The sequence below is a fragment of the Saccopteryx leptura genome, chromosome 2 (genome assembly GCF_036850995.1).
Source record: "Saccopteryx leptura isolate mSacLep1 chromosome 2, mSacLep1_pri_phased_curated, whole genome shotgun sequence".
In the NCBI taxonomy this organism is placed as follows: Eukaryota; Metazoa; Chordata; class Mammalia; order Chiroptera; family Emballonuridae; genus Saccopteryx; species Saccopteryx leptura.
In genome coordinates, this window is record NC_089504.1 from 55930852 (window position 1) to 55945791 (window position 14940).

General features: G+C 38.9%; 1 pseudogene; it reads right to left on the bottom strand.

Moving 5' to 3' along the window:
* Positions 1–3854: 3854 nt before the first annotated feature.
* Positions 3855–4370, bottom strand: LOC136393771 (large ribosomal subunit protein eL15-like; annotated as a pseudogene).
* Positions 4371–14940: the final 10570 nt, after the last annotated feature.

Sequence of the window (14940 nt, forward strand, 5' to 3'; positions counted from 1 at the left end):
CTGATCCTCCATGGTGGTCAAAGCCAGCCCTTGCAGCTGATTGGCTTGGGATAAGTCCCTCCCATTGAGGTGCCAACAGTAATCGAGGCTCAACTACAACAGGAGGGTATACACAGCCCACATAAGAATGGGAACTGGGTATGCACCTGCAATGCCCCACCTGATGAATGAGAAGGCTGTGCCACTGGACTCTATAGGTCACCTACTACATAAGGCCACTCTACTACATAAGGACACCTACTATATAAAGCCCCTACTATATAAGGCCATCCTACATAGGGACAGCTACTACATATAGCCCAGGAGATGTAGCAGCTCTACCTAATACATAGGAACGAACACAGGGAGGCTGCCAAAATGAGGAGACAAAGAAATATGTCTCAAATGAAAGAATAGAGCAAAACTTCTAAAAAAGAACTAATCAAAATGAAGATAAGTAGTCTACTAGATGCAGAGTTCAAAATTTAGTAGATAAAATTAGTGAGAATTTCAACAAAGAAGTAGGAAACATAAAAACAGAACTAGAAAACTTAAAAAAGCACCAGTCAAAAATAAAGAATACATTAACTGAAATGAAGAATACATTACAGAGAATCAACAGTGGAATAGATGAAGCAGAAAATCAAATCAGCAACTTGGAATATAAGAAAGCAAAATACACCTAATCAAAACAGCACAAAGAAAAAAGAATTAAAAAAATTGAGGATAGTATAAGGATCCTCTGGGACAACTTCAAGCTGCCAATAATCATATCATGGGGGCTCTGGAAGGAAAAGAGAGAGCCAGAAATTGAAAACCTATTTGAAAAGTAATACTGGGGAACAAAATTTTTGTTGCATCCATAAAACACTTGTTCTTACCTAATTCGAGTGTGCTGATCTCAAATCTGACATTAGTTTTTCTCTGTAAGCTACAAGTTTTTTTGCAATTCAAGATTTTAGGTTTTTATCTTATTGTAAAATTTTCAACATTTAGTTTAACATAATGAAGTAGAATGTCTTCTTGGGCATCATCTTTGTGAAAATATAATAATTTATATAATGTAGTAAATATACTAATACACTAAAAGATATGATTGCATCAGAATTTGTCTAAAGTTTTGAAATAGAACATATTAAAACACTTATTTTAATCATAAAATTTGCGCAAAAGTTATTTAAATTCTATTCAGGCAAAAATAGGCATTTGTAGCTCTTGCGTTTGTGTAATTGTTGAGGACAATCTCGTTTGATGCTCCAGCAGTAGTCTGCTGATCACTAACAGCTCCAAGATTTTCGGGAAACTTATCAAGGTGACTGTTCAGGAAGTGAATCTTAACGCTCATGTTACATCCAATGTCATGGAAAGCCAACAGCATCCTTTGAACCAGAAGTTCATAGTTTTCTGCTTTTTTGTTGCCAAGGAAGTTCTTTGTAACTGCCACAAAAGACTGCCATGCTGCTTTCTCCTCTTTATTCATCTTCCTGGCAAATTCTTCGTCACATATGAGGGTTGAAATTTGAGGTCTATGGAATACATCTGCTTTTATCTTCTCGAAAGATAAGGCATTCGGAAAAGCAGAAATAATATGTTGAAAGCATTCACTTTCTCCATTCAAAGCCTGAACAAACTACTTCATTAAGCCAAGTTTGATGTGAAGTGGGGGAAAAATGATCCTGTCTTGATTAAATATAGGTTTTGCATCCCTACTTCCAGAACTTCACGTTTCAGTCACTCCTTCTGTGTCCAGTGTTTCTCCCGAGCTTGGCTGTCCCACAGACACAGAAAGCAAGGATACTTCGTGAAACCTCTCTGTTGTCTTGGCAGGAAATTTACCATTTTAAGATCCACACAAATGATCCAGTTATGCTCCTTATACTTCAGAAAGTTGAGGACAATTTTTATGTCATTATAATCTTCTCGCAGATGAGTTGAATAACCAATTAGAACCACTGCATAAACATTACCGTTATGTAGGAGAACACATTTCAGACTCTGTTTAGAGCTGTCAAGAAATAGCCTGAAATGGGATACTTTAGCTGACTGGTGAAGTACATTCTTTTCTTGAAGCTGGAGGCTAATAACTCAGCTGATTTCTTTGATAGGCCCAAATCTCTTACTAAGTCATTCAATTCGGGTTGGCTAAACTGCTGAGGGGTTAATGACTGCTTGGCATCAGAAGAAGATGCTTCAGATTCTACAACCATTTCCTCATGCATCTTATCAAAATACACTTGATCACCATGTTCACTTTCTTCGTCCTTAGAAGAAATAAAACCATTGAAAACTGGAACCGGGAGTGTCTCAGAGTGTGGGATAGGTCGTATTGCTGAAGGAATAGTAGGATATGTGTCATATGCCATTTTTTCTTGTCGATGCCCTTTGTATGGATCAGATAGAAATAACAGTGACTGCTGTGGTCCTTAGGTCCACGCCAAACCATGGGAATACCAAAAGACATTCCTTTGCATTTTCCTTTTGTCCAGTCCCAAAGCATTTCCTCACAATTATGACACACAACATGAGGAGCCCAATTCTTGTCTTGATCGCCAAAGGGAACTTGAAAATAGGCAATGTATGCACATGTCACAAATGATGAAATATTGCGCCTTTGACACTGAAGTGTATAACAGCCACATATATAATAGAAGGTGTCAGGACTATTCTTACATTTATGCCTACTTGAAGAAGCCATGATTCAGTCTTAAAACAAAATAAGAGGGTGTTTTTATCAGATAATAATTTTTTACATTTAAAAACAACTACAATTATTTAAAAGTGATGTTTGTAAAACATTAATTGCCTTTTGGTTATGTCCAATCCAAGAGTTGTTGTCCTTTAACTCCAATTTAAAAACCAATGCATGTCATTAACTATAACAAAAAAAATTAAAATTGCATACAAACTAGAGCACGCACCAAAAAACAGATTTCAGATTTGGAATCAGCGATGCAGAACTATATAGAAACAGTTCTAAAACCTCATGCAACAGAAAATGAAAAAAATTTGTTCCCCAGTGTAAAAGAAAATCTTCTTTAACCAGTAAAGGAAATAGATACACAAGTCCAGGATCCTTAGGAAGTCCCAAACAAGATGAATTCAAAGAGGCCCACACCAAGACATGTCATAATTAAAAAGAATGGGTTAAAGACAGAGAGAATCTTAAAAACTGCACTGGGGTGTATATCTGAAACTGATGTAGTATTGTTTATCAACTGTAATTGAACAAATAAAAAAATTCTTAAAAACCCTTCAAATCTGAATAAACTTTTTACTTTGTTTTGTGTCAAACTCCCCAAGGAACAGAAGCTTTTTTGGTGAGGTTGCTGCTTGTTGTAGAGCAAAAAGATTTATCATATTGAAGGCAAAACAAAGAAACAAAAAATAAAAAAACCCCAAAAGATCCTCCCATGATTAAACCAAACTATCTGCTACTTTAAACACCTGAATGGGATTAGGGTAATTAATAGAAATGGATTGACCAGTCCCATTTTAAATTTATGCCTATAATTTAAAAAAAGAGCACTTAATACTTTCTGGCATCTTTTGTATAGTCTCTTTCTAACTCCTTAAAACAACCTTTACACATTTTCCTCTCTCTCCTCCAACTTCTAGGATACTTTTCTGTTTTTACATTCTCTTAGCTGATGATTTCCCTTTACATGACTGATAAATCACAAACAAACAGATGGTAACTTGACCAACTCCTCCATATTTACTTGGTCCACATCTTACCCATTGTGTCCGTAGCAGAGTGGTCTCTCTATCCTTCATGAAACGCTTTCTTCTCTTGGTTTCCAGGACAGCACACTTTTTAATTTTTTGGACTGTTTTACATTGTTTATTAGGTGGGAATTTTACAAACGTTACTTACATTAGCGGTGATGGTGGAGCTGGAGGGTTTCTTCTCCAAGCTGCATGGTGAGAACCACCAGCCCTTACATCTCCCTGTGCTATGGGCTAGTTCGGTGATCCACTGGGTGTCAGGATTCCCTCTGATAGCCTTATGGAATGGGTCAATGAGCATACTCTCAAAGAATTTGCATGTGGAATCGTCATGAGCCCCACAGTGCATCCAGCTTGCTCCTGGGCAACAGACTGAAGGCTTTGAGCAAGCTTTAGCTGGTTAACACCATGATGGACAGGCTTGTCTAGGTCATACCCTCAAGGACAGGGTGTTTGTAGCCACCACAGTGCACACCAATTTGATATATGACATAATCTTGCTTGGCTTTGTATCCCGCCTTGTGTACTTTATCAGCAGGTAAGGCGTGGGGTCCTGCGGAGCACAAAGAGATGGCGGTACTGCCCACAGCACACCCTGAGAAGGAAGTGTGTTACATGGACTGCTTCTTCCTCCACAGCTCCTGGGTGTACTTGTAGGTGCCCATCTTGGCTTTCCTGATGGCTGGAGCCAGACAGAAAGAGCAGCACACTTTTCCACTTCTCCCCCTTCCTCCCTGGTTCTACTCCTTCTCAGACTTCTTTACTAGAATCTCTCCTCTTTCCAGCGTCCGATGTGAGTGCATCCAAAGTCTTATTCCTGGTCCACTTCTTTATCTACATTTATGCCACATCCAATCCTCATATATTCTGTTTTAATTGGGGGTAGAGAACAGGGCATAAATATTTCTTAAAGTTTCTCAGATGATTTCATTGTATTAGTGAAGACTTATGACCACCATCTTTATTGGGCCAGGTAAGGCGGGTGTGGGGGCTGTGGAGTGATTTTACCCTTGGAGTTATGTTGACTACTTCCAAATTTCACTCTCCATTGAATTTCTGACTCCTGGATTTCTAGTAACTATCCAGTAGATATCTAAATTTCCCCATCCAAATGTTGACCACTTCTAAATTTCTTTCTCCATTGAACCTCTCTGACTCCTGGATTTTTAGTAGGTAATGGTATTTCAAATGTAACATTCCTGGACCCCTGCTCCCAATCCAACCTATTACTTTTTCAGCCTTTCCCTTCTTAATAAATGACACTAGTTTTCACTCAGTTTCTCAAGGAAAATAAATTAAAACCAACCAGCCAACCAGCCTAACACTGGAACTGTCCTTGGTTCCATTTTTTTTATTCCTCTACCTCTAATCCCATCCACTCCAGGAAGTGCCATGCACTCTACTTCTAATGTATATCTCAAATATGCTACACTCTGTATCTTCACTGTTATCACTCTAGTTCAGGCCACCATCATCTCTTGCCTGGATTACTATGATAATCTCTTAACTGGACTTCCTGAGTCTACTTTGTCATGCTACCTTCTCATTTAATTAATTCTCTAGGGGTCCCCAAACTTTTTACACAGGGGGCCAGTTCACTGTCCCTCAGACCGTTGGGGGCCGCCACATACAGTGCTCCTCTCACTGACCACCAGTGAAAGAGGTGCCCCTTTCCGGAAGTGCGGCAGGAGCTGTATAAATGGTTTCAGGGGGCGACATGCGGCCCGCGGGCCGTAGTTTGGGGATGCCTGCCAGGAGTCAAATCTGTGTTCAAACAATGTAAGTCAGTTCATATCCATCTCTCCTTCTCTTGCTTACTCCTTCTAAAACCTTTGCATTGCATTTTGAATAAAGTCCCAGGTTTATGTTTTGGCCCGAAATTCCCTGTATAAAATGACTCCTGACTGCCTCTTCAATCACGTATTCTCCTCTCCTACTGTCCTACTAAGCTCCAGCTAGCTACACAGGCCTACTTTCGGGTGTTCAAACAAGTCTTGCTTATCTTTGTCTTAGGTATTTTTTTGTTCCTTTTACATCAGAGTCAGATTAAGGTCAGTTGAGGCCCCGGGCTCAGAAGAAAATATTGGGCCCCTTAAAAAAAGAGATAGGAAAAATAAAAATACATGTTAACCATATTTTTAAGTAAATAAAAATATTATGTACGATTAATGTTAAAATTGCACATATGAAACCAAACTTAGTGTCATTAGAAAAAAGTGTAAAGTTGGGGTTTTGCGGGGCCCTTCAGAAGTCGGGGCCCAGGGCGCATGCCCAGTGTGCCCACCTTTAAATCTGCCTCTGCTTTACATAGAATGTTTTTCCTTTAAGACCTTTTCGTGATTGATTCTTTTGAATCATTCAGGGCTCAATGCACATGTCACATCTAAAGAGAGTTGTTTCCTGGCTAAAATAGCCTTTTCCCTACTTATTCACTATGTATCCTGATGTACATAGCACTTACAAACAATCTGAAAAGTATCTTGCTTTGCCTTGCATATTTTCTCTCTTCTTGTTTAGAATGTAAGTTCTACGAGTGCAAAGATATTACCCATTTTTTATTCTCATCCCCCAAGTGCTACATGCCCCAAATGTATTTATTGAGTATACTCAGGAATGGAAAACCTATGGTAAAAATTATTAGTGTTCAGGATTATATGCATTCAAACAGAGAACTAGGACTGAATACTTGGAGGATTATAATTACAAAAACAGATTTAAGTATTAAATAACTTGACAATGTTAAAAATAACAACATAACTTATAAAACTAAGAATATGAGGAAAATTGTTCAAAGTAAGGAGTTGGTCTTTTAGTAATTTCATTTCTTCTGTTAAATTCAAGAACAATGAAATCTTACTTTAAAAAGATAGCACAGACCCTGGCCAGTTAGCTCAGTCTTTTAAGAGCATCATCCCAAAACAACAAGGTTGTGAGTTCAATCTCTGGTCAGGGCACACACAGGAGCAGCTCAATGTTCCTATCTCTCTCTCCCTGCCTCTTTCTCTCTCTAAAAAAAAAAAAGAAAGAAAAAAGAAAGATAGCATATAGAATATTATTCCATTTTACATTTTCTCCCCAACCTGTCCATCCTCTTGTTGGCATCTATTAATAGAAAAAGATATTACAAAGAGAAAAGACATTATTATTTTGGGGATATGAGAGTTCTGGTGATTTTTTTTGTTTATTTGCTTTCTTCTTTCATTTTTTTTCTCTATTATTTAAATTAAAGAAAAGATCATGCACAATTGAAGTCATTCTGAAATACAGTAAGTGGGTGATGAAAAGTAAAGACTGCATGTGTAGGGAACACACTCCTCCAGGAAGTTAACAGTGAAGGAGAGAAGTGACACAGGGACCAAACTGAAGAGGTTTCCTCTAAAACTTTGTTAGCTTGCTTCTTGTTTAAGAAGGAGAGACTAGAATAAATCTGAATACAGATGAAGTGGTTCAGAAGCAAAGATGTGCGCATGTGGCCCGTTTAGGGAAGAGATGATACAGAGTGGGATGCCTTCCAGAGAAGAGGAGAGTGAATGAGTCCCACAGAGCCCATTCTGAGCTCCCCTGTGTCAGCAGGAGAGTGATTTATCTATTGTAAAGGGCGAGGGGAGAGAAGACAGGTGCAGCAGGAACAAGTGCAGGGGGATGTGTAGATTTAGAACCAGCAGTGGGAAGTTGAAGAGTTTGATCATTTATTGCTTTTATTATCTCACTGAAGTTGGGGACAGGTCATTACTTGAGAATGAGTGTGAGAAGTTTGAGAAAACTGGAAAAGGTGTAAAATGGAAAAGGTACTACTGGAGATACATAGGAAGACTAATGGGCACTGTCGAGGGCTCCGTGGAGGTGGCTAATTTCTAATTGTAAAGTGATAGCAGTCTATTCAGTTGAGTGATTTTTCTCCAGCTTTGGTCAACTGTTTGGAGGTAGGTATGGAAAACGTGGGTGGTTTGGGAATTTGCAGGAGAAGGATTATAATGGAACCAAGCTGGATGAGGAGAGAAGTAAGGAGGCTCTGTTTGGTAAAAAAAAATTGGTTTGGCCTGCGGTTGAAAGATGATGAGGAATTTGAAGAAATGTTGTCCCTGTGGCATTTGAGCTGTATGTCTTCCTTTCATATATAGTGAAAGTAGCTTAACTGGAACATTCATAAAAATGTTCTAGTCCTACCATCTCTGATTACATAGCTTTGCAGTTTGGCACAAGCTACTTACTTGAGACCTAGTTTCTTTATCTGTAAATAAAAGGGTTGACTAGATCAGTGAATCTTAAACTCTAATGTGCACACAGATTTACTGAGTATCTTGTTAAAATGCAAAATCTGATTAGTAGGTCTTGAGTGGGGTCTGAGGTTTTGCATTAAGCAACCATGTGATTCCAGTGCTGCTGGTCCATGGATCACACTTTGAGTAACAGAGAACTTATAAATTCTATAGTCTTCAAAATTCTGATTATAAAATTTTAGACCTTGAAATATATAATATATCTACCTCCTTTTCATCTTCCTTCTCTGAGCTTTGCCAATTCATCTTGAAACCAAGTCTTTGGACAGTTCCATAGTTTTCCCTTAACTGAGCAGGAAGTACAAACCCTGCAGAACTGAGAGAAAGATGCAAACCCAGCAGAATGGCCAACGCCCAGCAACGGAAACAGAAAGGGTTTTGATGACGTCGTACAGCTGTGTCTGCTGGGTGCGGGTAAATGATACTGCCTTTTCCCAGGCATGGTGTGGCAAACAGGAACGTACTATCATGCAGGAAATGGCTCCAAAACAAACAGGGACATCAGAGATCAGGGTTGGATGAGAGACTGATCACATCAAATGGCACATTACAGACAGACACCCAGATCAATTTCCTTCCTTTGTCGCATCAAAAGTTTTAACCGTGTCAAGCTTTCTTTCCTTAAACAACATGTGCTCTCAATCTAATATACGACGCCCACACACACATACACACACAGTCACCACAAGTTCTCCTTACAGAACCAACTTTAGGTTTCATTTTGTCTGAAAGCTGAATGAAGACTACTGGAAGATCATCTGGTTCTGACTCAGAGAATCCCACTTAAACTGTTTCCATATTGTATATTTCTCATATGTAACTTTTCCACTTCAAAAGGTCCCAACTACAGGGATGTGTTTTTCTGGACAGAATATGGTTTTCACAGGCAATCAATTCAAATTTTAATTATTAGAAAAATGAGTATTTTAGCAGATTGAATCTGATATATTAGATTCAAAGGGACAATTTGTTATAAGGAGAAATAGATGAGAAAAAAGGAACTCAATTTTGGAACAGTCATAGCTGTTTGGGGACACTTAATTTAATGAGATGGGTGTTAGTGATGGTAGGAAATGCCAAATATGCGTAATCTGAGGGTAGAGTCAGAGTCAATGTTTCCTTTCGGGATCTGTTTCAATGGAACAGGAAATCATTCTGAGAAGTACTTCTTGCCTTACACTGCACACAAAACTGCCCATAGGCCAAGTTTAGAAAGGACTGGGAAAGACACTCAGGGTCTAAATGTCAGCTTCTAGTCTTTTATTTTTGTGAGGCAACTTGCCACCCTTAAGACTGAAAAAGGAGCTCATGTTATCTAATGGTTCCTTCTTACTTTCTGGACCTTAGCAGACCCTGTAGTTGAGGATGGCAAAAAATAAAAGAGCAAAAGCCATCTTATCTAAGGTCTGTCGAGTTTTCTTTAAATATCCCGAATCCATTCAAGAAATGTCTTGGAATCTGTTTTATATTGTGCTGAAATCCAAGCCATCTTTATCTCCAGGGAATGATGGTTGGGTGTTCTCACAAATGAGAGTAGGAGTGTTTATTGATAGCAGCTATTTGCAGTGGAGCAAGCAATCTACTGAACCCTGAGAAGGGCAATCACAAAAGCCCATTTCCACAGGAAAAGGATATTATACACAAAGAACACAAAGGAAGTCTCTGCAGTCCCTCCTCCCCTTACCTTTACCTCACTTCCATACAGAGTGTTAAACCCACAGTCCATGGAATAGATGACAGCTTCGACTAATCAAGTTGCAATACCCAGAAAGGTCACTTTAATCATAAGTCCAGAGCTCATCAATGGATTGAAATGAAGAAAAAAAAAAAAGGAAATAAGCTTGCTTGAATTCCATGAAGTTAGCATTTTGCAAAGGCAAGAAATTCTAAGGGTCTTCACAGTAGGTATTGTGGAGACTTTTTTTCCAAGAGGTTGGGTGAGGGTGAGAGTGGATTATGAGACTGCAAATTACTTTGGATAAAGAAGAGATTTTTTTTTTTTAAATGAAAGGAGTTTCTATTACATGTACCAAATTATATTCCAGATGTTCATTGCTAAAAAATCTCTACCAGATGTCCCGCTTGTAGTGGCTGCGGATGTTTATTGCAAGTAAGGCATTCAGCACCTGTTCAAAGAGAACTCCCCCTTACCTTTTCATGTGTACAAGCATGTTGATCATGCAGGAGTGATAAAATATTTAGCCTTGCTCCATAATTAAAGAGACTAGAAAAATTTCTAAAACTATTAATTATGTTACTCTGAATGCCAGTTAAGTAAATGACTAGTATTCCTTCTGGGATGGTTTTTGAAGACTTATTAATCACTATTTCAAAATAGGGGATTCGTTTTATGAAGCTATTTCAAGGTAGATAATGGCTTCAGATCAAATAATTCAACCCAAGGGAAAGCTTTTGACATTCAGCAGCACAAATTTCTGCTAAAAGGTAACATAGTTGCTAAAGTGTCATTTTAGTTACAAGATACAGTATTGCCCCTGTCTTTTTTATTCCATGGAGCAGGTCCCTGCCAATCATCGGGACCAGGCACTCCCTGGCTGTTGGAGGTGGGTCCTTAAGCAAATCACTTCTCCTTTTTGTGTCACATCTTAGTCCGAATGTCAGTTTGAGTTCCACAGTTTGAGATGTATGTTAAAAATAAGAGTTAGTCAAGATTACAATTATTGCTACTTTGGAGTACTAAATGCTTCCATTTCTACTAATCTGAATGTAATCCATAGACAATAATGGTCACTAACTCTAGGGGTGGCTACTTGGTAGGGAGACTAGACAAGAAGAAAGAAATAAGGTGACTTTCTTTGAAGCTCACACTACCATACGGCCCATCACACACTGTAGGAAAGCTCACTGTAGAGATGCCAGGTGGCTCCAGCAGCAGAGGCGTCCTGGAAGTGCTGTGCTCTCTGTGACTCTCTCTGCAACCTCATGCTAGGCTGACTGCTCCAAAAGCCAGAACACTGCCTGTTGCCCAAGACAGATATCATGTCCCAAGAGGAAGGTTAATGGATGTATAGAGTGTAACAACTGCCTGATGTTACCTTTAACTTAGAAATGCATTGTTCTTTCTGGTGGTCTACGTCAGTGGTCCCCAACCTCCCAGGCAGCGGACCAGTACCGGTCCGTGGACCATTTGGTACCGGTCCACAGAGAAAGAATAAATAACTTACATTATTTCCATTTTATTTATATTTAAGTCTGAACGAATTTTATTTTTAAAAAATGACCAGATTCCCTCTGTTACATCCGTCTAAGACTCACTCTTGAGGCTTGTCTCGGTCACGTGATACATTTATCCATCCCACCCTAAAGGCCGGTCCGTGAAAATATTTTCTGACATTAAATCGGTCCGTGGCCCAAAAAAGGTTGGGGACCACTGGTCTACATGACTCCCCACCATATGGTTTTGCTATTAACATCCTCTAAAAAGGGACCCTGTTCTGGGAGGGGTGTGGATTTACTCCGGCCCACCACCACTGGAAGTACCTGCTTTGCCTGTCTATATATACATTTCTACTATTAAAGCTCTTATGAAAAAGAAAGAGATAAAATAAAGCTGTTATGAATTTGGATAAGGCTACATGTCAGTTCTTTGGAATCAATACTGAATTTAGATTTTGGGGGCTTTCCCTCAACACACACATCCTCTCTTCCTACCTATAGCCTTTTTAGATGGCAGGACAGATTACCGTTTTATGATCTTTTGCCTTCTGAGACCTGCCCTTATGACAAATTTACCTTGAATTAATTTTTTATTTATTTAACAGATTTGGGTTTTTTGAGAAGTATTAGGTTCACAATAAAATTGAGCAGAAAATACAGAGTTTCCATATATATCGCTTGTTCCCCTGCCAGGCAACCTCCTCCCTGACTATCAACATCCCTTGGTACATTTGTTAACAATTGAGGAATCTACATCGACACTCTTGTTATCACACAATGTCCATAGTGTGCATTAGGATTGGCTCCTGGTATTGTACATTCTATGGGTTTGGACAAATGTACAATGACATGTATCCACCATTACAGTATCTTGCAGAGTAGTAGTTTCATGGGCATAAAAATATCTCTGTTTTCTGCCTCTTCAGCCCCTGGTAACCACAGATCTTTTTATTGTCTCTGTGGTTTTACCTTTTTAAAAATGTCATAGTTGGGATTAGATAGTGTTGTATTGGAACAGCAAGAAACAGACATTCTGTCATGCAATTAAGTAGCCAAATTAAGGCGTTTTTATTTTAAACCCAGTGACTGCAGGGAGACTTAAGTCATTCAAATCATGCAGCCCCCCCCGAATAAGTTCGAGGTTAGCTTTTAAAGACAAAATTACACACTGATTAGGTATGGGGAGGAGGGGAAGCCTAGCAGTAAAACAAAGCAATGAAACAAGCTCTTTTACAATGTTTATCTATAAGGAAGAAACATTCTGGGAACATCTGTAACCTTGTGGAACTATCCCAAGGCCACAGCCTATAAACCAGCCTCAAGGCCAGGGGTAGGGAGTCTTTTAGAAAAATTAAGTTCTGCTAAAAGTCTCTTTGTTTTTGAGAAAGTAAGTTCTGCTAAAAGTTATTTATGCTAAGAGCCTTTCTTTTCTACATTTCAATAGTATGTAGGCTCTTCAGATAGATTTTTTTTTATTAATACATAAATAAGTAACATTTCCTTTATGTATTTTTAAAAAAAATTTATTGATTTTTGGAGAGAGAGGAAGAGAGAGAGAGACAGAGAAAGAGAGAGAGAAACATTGATTTGTGTTCCACTTATTTATGAATTCATCTGTTGCTCCTTGTATATGCCCTGACCAGGGATTGAACCCACAATCATGGCGTGTTGGGATGGCACTCTACCCAACTGAACTAACTGGCTAGAGCTCCTCTATGTTTTTCATGGCTGAACTTCTTTTAATCCATTTAAAAATTTATATATATATTTTTATCTACGTTGGGGTGGGGAAAATATAAACACATGGTAGATTGCTAGGAGTTGGGACTCTAGTGTTGTTATCCTATGAAAAGGCCCAGGTTGATATACCTTGCATTTTGATAGCCCACCAGTCAACCTGGAAAAATTTTATATGCTAGTTAGCCTAAGTCTATTTTGCCATTAGGATGTTTACATCTATTTTATTGATGGTTTTTGGCCCTCCTTTATTGCCTCCCAGTGAACATAAGAATTCTACAAGGCTCAAGATTGATTACTGTTAAGAGTGGATGATTATTTATTCATTTCTACAAATAAAAGGGTGTAGAGAATGTTTTTATATAGACAAACTTAGAATAGTTTGTCTTCTAATTCCAGCTTTCTATTTCAGTAGAGGGCACTCCGACCTTACCTAGAGCACAGTTTTTTTGTGTTTTTTTTTTTTCTTCATTTGACCAGTTTTGGAAAGAAGCTAGCTTATCATATTCACCCTTCAGTTTAGGAGTCAGCAGTGAGCACACCATCAAGGCAGAAATCAGATGTATCTATCTTGTGTGATCCTGAAGTCCTTTGCTGTTCTGTCCCCTACAGACCCCACTGTTCTCTATGTAATTCATGTATTTACATGTAGCCTTTCTGATGAGCTGTGAGCTCCTTAGGGCTGGTACCTATATATTTCATCCTTAGAGTGTAGCACAATCCCTGGCATAGGCTATCTAGTCAATAAATATTTAATTAATAAATGAAAAAAAGAAAGAGGAGACAGAGTCTGACTAGACTAATGAAGGCAAGATTTTGTATGTTTGACATTTCTCCAGAAGCCACCATTTTACCCTATGAATTCAATAGTGTTCCTGCTTGAGGTCATGCTCCTTATTGCTATGTGTCAGGAGGCAAAAATGGCATCTGCCTTAGATCCAGACTGGATGAGCCCACTGTGTCACTTCATTTGGATGACTTTATGTTTGATAGCCATAATGGCCTCATGTGGCAAATCATGTAGGTGAATAAAGGCTAGTACTTTCCACAAAATCTGGGCTAGCAACGACCCAAGACAAATCTAGCTTGCTAATTTGCATGTATACTTCCCTGGTCCTGAAATGCCCTTCTCTCCATTTCTGAATCTCAAAATCCTACTCAATCACCAACTCAAGTTCTATCTCTTTGATGAGGTTCTGGTCCAGCACCAGCAGCCCCTCTGTCTAGACTCCTAGAAGTCAAACCTTTGAACAAGCCTTATGGAATTTATTAACTTCTTTCTTGTCTTATAATCTTTCATATGTACATTTGTCTTTTCTGCTACGATTTTAGCTTCTTTAGTAATGAACTTGACATTTTTTGAATGCTGACTGCATGTATTATTTCATTTAATTCTTACAACTTTTCAGTGGCAGGCATTAAATTGTCATCTTGCTGATGAAGAAACTGAAACTCAGATAAGTGAAATCTCTTGACTATTATCACCCAGCTAGCAAGTGATGGAGCCAGATTTTGAAACCAGTTTTGTCTAATGCCAAAGTCCATGTCTTTTATATTACATTAGGCTCCTGGGAGGGTTGAGACTTTACAAGTTAGGGGAGGTAGAGTTCTTTTACTTTGTCCTGTTTATAGGCCTCCAAAGATATTATGATTTTCTTGTTTGATGGCATGCGACAACCTGCTCATGGAAAAGAATCTGTGGACCTGTCATTTATATTATCTATATATTTACAGTGTTTTACATGGATATATAATTTATATGCAATAAAATAGCAAAATCTGGCCCTGGCCATTTGGCTCAGTGTTTGTGTGGATGTCCTGAGTTTGATTCCCAATCTGCCTCTCTACTTCTCCCCCTTCTCTCTCTCTCTCTGATCCCCTCCCACAGCCATGGCTTGATTGGCTCGAGCGAGTTGGCCTTTGCCACTGAGGATGGCTCCATGGCTTCTGCCTCAGTTGCTAAAAAATGGCCCCAGTTTTAAGAGAGCAATGGTCCCAAATGGGCAGAGTCTGGTCCCCTAGTGGTCTTGCCGGGTGGATC